We start from the raw sequence: 6,349 nt of genomic DNA, 5'->3' as shown, positions 1-6,349 counted from the left end.
AGGAGGAGAGTGAAGCAGAAAGAGAGGAGCAGGACCAGGAGAGGGAGTTGATGGATAGATGGTCAGGTGTGTGTGGAGGAGGAGGGGGGCAGAGATTGGAGGGGGGGGGGAGTCAGAGTGAAGGAGAGAGAGAGTGTGTGTGTGTGTGTGTGTGTGTGGTGTGACGCAGTAGGACGTGCACAGAGACTGGAATGCACTTACTTTATCTCTCCCCCCCCCCACTCCACTACTCTCCGCCTCCTTCCTCTCAACCCTGAGATACCATGAAAACACTGCTGCATTACTCAGTGTGTGTGTGTATGTGTGTGTGTGTGTGTGTGTGTGTGTGTGTGTGTGTGCACCCAGGGGGAATACTCCAGGGCAGTGCAGTGGGGTCTTGACTGAAACAGAGGTCCGTGTCACTCTGCTTTATAACAGTGAGGCTGCACTGCAGGACTGGCTGCCTGTCCTCTGCGGACAACAGCGTTCAGTCAGACATGCACTTCCCGCCGCTCAGAATGACTTACCTGCTGTAACTCAGGCAAAATAATAGATGGGATTTGTTGACGTGAGTTAAGATGAGAACTCTTTTGTCATCCATGTCAATAAAATCTCTTAAAGGAATAGTTCACCCAAAAATGAAAATTGTGTCACCCTCTACTCACCCTCATGCCAGTTGAAACACAGGTGAAGTTTGTCCATATAACACACAGGGAGGCTGCCAGCACAACTCCATAGCAGCCTTCTCCAAAACAACTGAAGTCAGTGGGGACCAGTTCTTCAGAGTTCCAAAAAGACCTACAGTATATTTACACCATCATTTAGTGCAAATCTTAACTACAGCTGATTGATTTGCGACAAATAATGGTGTATAGGTCTTTCTATTCACAGTGTGATTGCTTGGCTTTTTGTTGTGGAACTCTAAAGAACTGGTCCCCATTGACTTCAGTTGTTTTGGAGAAGGCTGCTACCAAGTTGTGCTGGCAACCTCCCTGTGTGTTATATGGACTAACAAATTTCACCTGTGTTTCATTTGGCATGAGGGAGTGAGTAGATGATGACAGAATTTTCATTTTTGGATGAACTATTCCTTTAACACAAAATTGTTGCCTGCAGCCACGCATCTTGCCTTCTCTCTGTTTATTGTATTTATTTATATGGCGTGACTGTAAGATGTGTTTTTTTTTATTTCACAATGATGTGAGTATGATATGATGAGTTGTTTTTTTTTACTCAAGAACAATATATAGAAACTTCATACTTACACGGCAGGTTCCCCCTATTGACCTTAGTCACAAGGCGGCCATTTTGAACACTCGGGGTGGGAAATTCTACCTGGAAGATTGCCATAAATCTAGCGTTACTTCAGGACTTTAGATAGACCAAACATTTACCAGATTAGCTCGCAACATCAGAAACAACAACAACAACAACTGCCTGAATTTAGCAGGAAGTTAGTTAGCTAGCTTATTGCTACTAGCTAGCTTATTGCTACTAGCTAGCGACAGTAGCTAGCGATAATGGGCCAACTATATGAAAATTTGAACCAATATCCCTCTGATTCTTGAGATACATTTGTTTTTAATATGTTTTTCAGTGGTGAATCTCTAACCTGAGTGTTCAAAATGGCCGCGCACCTTGCTGTAGGCTATACTCATTAATGATTAATGATTTAAGATACAAATCATTCACGTTAACACCACCCATGTGTTATGTGAGGGTCATAGAAGTACCCCTAACCCTAACCCTAACCCTTTGCCTAGTCATTAGCATAACTGGTTATGTTTAATAGCCTATATCAGGTTGATGGGTTTATTGTTGATGATAACTGCATGACATGTTTCTGTCTCATCTTATTTGTTACTTGGTTGTAAGCTATTTGTTAAGTCATTCGATGAGCCAGTTAGCACCCACATGCACCAAAACAGGTTGATGCATGTAATCCTGTTTTTCTCTTTTTCTTTTTTTTTAGGTTATCCCTACCCCTAAATCCCCACTGTAATCAGAATGAATGAAGCATTGTCCCCCCCCCCCCTTCCCCTAACCTCCATGGAATCAGTTTCACAACAGCTGTGATTCAGGGGGAAAAAATGGAGCCATTTTGACGCACTGAAACAGCAAATGTTTCCAGGGGGCTTGGCTGTACTGAACGGGCTGCACTTTACTGCAGTCACAGAGTCTGATTTGCCGTTCCTGGTTTGACAGTTGAGTTGGCGGAGTGCACAAACAAGTCAGAGTTGGACCTGAGGAAAATGAACAGTAATGCCGCAAACCCTGGGAACCTGTAAGATTTAAAGTCAGACCCTGTATGATCTGAGCTGAAACCAGTTTGCCAGTTAGAGCATAGCAAAGTCTACCAAGCCATGTAATCTGAGCGGCGATCCTGGTTGGATAGACCCATTCTTCCCGCTCTCAAAGGCCTTTTTTTTTACCTTCTCTGGTATGAATGCCGAGGCGTCGGTTCACTAAACCCCAAACTAGGTCCCACTCATATCACTTGCCACCAAAATATCCAAACCCGCTCATGCAAATAGACTGCATTTCTAGGAACTAAGTGGAGCAATGAGTGACGACGGACAAAATGTGATGAATTATTAGCCATAGTTCCAATTATAGCTTAAAGGGAACATTGGTCCTGATGTGAGTATTTTCTTTTTTGATATGGCTTATTTTATTCTACCCATTTGTTTTATGGTTTTATGATTATCTTATGGCTTGGATGTTATCTATCGGTTTTATACTTTCTTTTTCTTTTTTTTTTTGAATGTATTTTTTTAAGTGAGTGGTTCTATGTGTGTGTCTGTGTTTAAGTGAGCTCACTAAGACACATTCCAATCAACTCTGTTGATTGGCAATAAAGTATTGAATCTTGAATCTTGAATCTTGCTTCCAAATGATTTCTCGCAATTTTTGCTTGATCTTTGCTCTTTATTATCATGACAAAAACTATGAAACTTGCTCCCACTGTCCACTTAAGATCAGGGGATGCAGGACTTCCTCCCTCCCTCCCTCCCTCCCTCCCCTCTCTCTCTCTTTTGCCTTACTACTCATGGGTTCCCTCTATGGTCCCCCACCCCTCCACACACACACACACACACACACACACATACACATTCAATTTTGCAGCAGGGCTGAGAATTCCCCAGTTGTATTTTTTCTAGCAGTCAGGTTTGGGTGCAGGGAGTTGCTTATCACAGCAGTAGTGTGAGATAACAGAGGAGAGAGAGAGAGAGAGAGAGAGAGAAGGATTTCCCTGGCTGAACAGAGGAGAAGACTGCAACAGCAAACAAACACAGCAGATAAACCAAATCTTGTTCAGACACACCGATTAGCGATTGTTACCGCTCAGCGTCACTTTGTTGTCTGCCCTCCTTGATTTTTCTTTCTTTTGTCATCATCTTTTTTTTTTGCACTCTTTCTGCTATATTACTGATATTGAACAATAAAGAGAGAGAGTCAAACTCGTTCAAAGGCATTGCCAATACAGGGCAAGCACTCAAACTCACAGAAACCCTTCCTTCGGGTTGGTTTCCCCCCCCTCCCTCAGTATCTTATTCGCTTAGATAGTACATGGAAGATAAACAAAGGGAGGCGCATGAGCCGACATCCCACAATGCAACAGATTTACATGGCGTAGGGCAGGGCTGGGGCTGGATTTCTTACCTCACTAATAGCCCCCCAGCCAGTTTTACATTGTCAAATATCAGGTTTTTGCTGGCTTCTCATCATATTAACTTCATGGACTCTATCACATTTAGTTGTCAACAGCTGTAAAATGGTAAGAACTGCTGGGTAGTTGCAGCAGCAAGTAGAAAAGTACAATATACTGTAAATAAGAAGAAAGTATCTATCCACACTTTTAGAGCAGTTGGGCCAAAAGAGGTGTGGTCGGACCAGTATATCAGTTTGTTGATGTATTTGGCCGATATTGCCCTTTCAATAAAAATCAAATATTGTCCAGTCATTGTTGCCCCGTGCCAATATTATGGGGGTGAGGAAATTTCACTGCAAGGGTGTGAGTCTGTAAAACCTGCAGTGAAACCTGCCTCACTCTGCCCTAAGGAGCTGCTAACACACCTAACGGAATTTCATTAGTCTGGTTTTCAGTGGAGCGTTTTAGTGTCCCTTGATGGTCTAAATGCTGTTTCAGAGGCTGACAAGAACAGAAATCTGTTGGAAACACTGAATACATGACATTTGAGGATTTTTTGGGGCGTGAAAATGATCAAATTTCGATAACGATCAAAATATCGTCACCTCATTCCGGCATCGGCAGCCTCAAAAGTCCAACCACAACAAAGCCGTACCATACCAGAACCCTAGTTGGGCAACTGTCACACGGCAACTGTCACCTGCGCACGACCGATAAAATATAAAAGACTCCTGTTTTTGTTTTGTAGGCCATTTGTGCTTCAATAATGCAGGACTGCCTGTCGACGGCAAAGCCTCTCCAAGCCAAAGTCATGCAGAGTTCATGCAGAATACAACACTGAAACAAAGTATGGAGGTCCAGGCATGGAAAAGACAGTGAGAATTATTGTGTACCTATTGATATCTTTGGGGTGATTCTCTACCTTTTTTCTGAATTCTACTTCATTATTTAGATTATTAAAGCATCTTTTATGCTGCCATACATCTATATGTTTACCTAGAGCAATGAATTCACACTGTATAATCTACAGCTCCAAGCATATACCACGCTACAAGTCCTAGCATGCGTAGTGCATGAGGGAATTCCCCTGTCCCATACTCATACTCCATACCAAGATGCTGCTGTAGCCGGCCGCAGTTCCCTCTAGCGTCCATGGAGGGGCGCTGTTGCCGTCGGAGTGCTGCTCTCACCCACCCCACCCCCCACCCCCTCCCCACCCCCCATCATCATCACTGCAATGCAAGCCAAGGTCTCTTTCAAGGGCACCCATCATATCTGCAAAGTCACATGTAAAGCAGGGAAGAGGCTGTATGGGCGTTTTTTTTTTTTCCAGCTGGAGCAAACACACCAGTTCAGGGGAGGAGGAGATTCTCACCGGTCTGCAACACTGACATGTGCTTCATATGCTGCATGACTTTCCATTGAGGGTGCAATTTTGAAGAAGAAAAAGAAGGATAAAGATAAAGAACAGCAAAGCAAGTGCAGCTGAATGGTGTTTTTTTTTGGATTGTTAGTCAAAATGAATGATGATTTGTTGTTTTGTCCTCAATTGGTTTCTAGAAATGCCATTATTCTCTCTGTGCAGGTGCAATTAAAACTACGAGGAGTATTTTGAATAACGACTCTTAAGTTTTCCGTGTTGGATTCGCAGTACGGGCAGGAGAGCCATCATAACTCTTACCTTTTTATAGCCATCAAATATGCATGGCCCTCCGAGTGTACACCTAATGTATTCACAGACCTCCGCTGCACCGGAAAGCTCGCCATCAGCAGTTTGTGTGCATGTATGTGTGTGTGTGTGTGTGAGTGTGAGTGTGAGTGTGAGTGCGCAGGACAAGACAGAAAACATAATCAATAAACACTGATTCACGGTCTTTTGGAGGAAGGGAGTCATTTTACATAGAGATACAAAGGGAGAGAGAGTGAGAGACATACAGAGAGAGAGAGAGAGAGAGAGAAAGAGAGACTGTGGGTGGCATATATCTGCAAGCCCTACTGTATTTTTCAGTTATGGCCAATTAAATATTCAAATCGATATCTTTAAAGGTGCAACGTGTGGCATTTTTAAGCATGAATATGTCATCGTCAAGTTAATTGTGATAACTTGGTGTAATTATTGTAAACAAATGAGACCATAATTGAGACTGTTGGTCGCCTCTATCTCACACCGGTGGTATTGTTAGTGTTTCTCCAAATTAAGACTACATTTCCCACAAGCCCCGTTGCTTCCTGTCCCCCCATCCTCCTCCCTGAAGACGATAAACATGTTGGAAGTGATTTTTCACTCCTTCCACCATCTTTCATTACCAGAAACTCCGTTTGCTCTGGAAGAACAGCGCCCTCTTCCTGTTTTTCTGCCGTAAAGCGATCCAGCAGATTTTTCCCGCCAAAATCCGACCCGGTTCCCTCCAAATTCAACACACAATGTAAAATGTTGTGTCGAGGCGGATAAAGGCCGGCAATCTTCTTGGCGATTGTCTCGTTTGTTTACGGTAACTATACTAATGCCTCAAAATGAATGTGATAATTATTTATTGATGTTAAAAGCACCTTTAAAAAGTCTATGAGGGATAAATAAATGAAACAAAACCTAACTTGGTGTTCCAGATGGGAAGGAAGAGCAATGGAAGGAAGACTGATAGACTGATACAAACAGTGGGTTGCTGTTCCTATGCTGTTACTATGATATTAGTGAGTGGCGAAGGAATCGACCGCTCT

Source organism: Centroberyx affinis, unplaced genomic scaffold, assembly GCF_046629955.1.
Source record: "Centroberyx affinis isolate AG114_WGS23_722 - 3 ecotype Tasmania unplaced genomic scaffold, CSIRO-AGI_Caff_v1 ptg002479l_1, whole genome shotgun sequence".
Classification (NCBI taxonomy): domain Eukaryota; kingdom Metazoa; phylum Chordata; class Actinopteri; order Beryciformes; family Berycidae; genus Centroberyx; species Centroberyx affinis.
The sequence above is the reverse complement of the archived record's forward strand: the minus strand, read 5'-3'. Positions refer to the sequence as shown.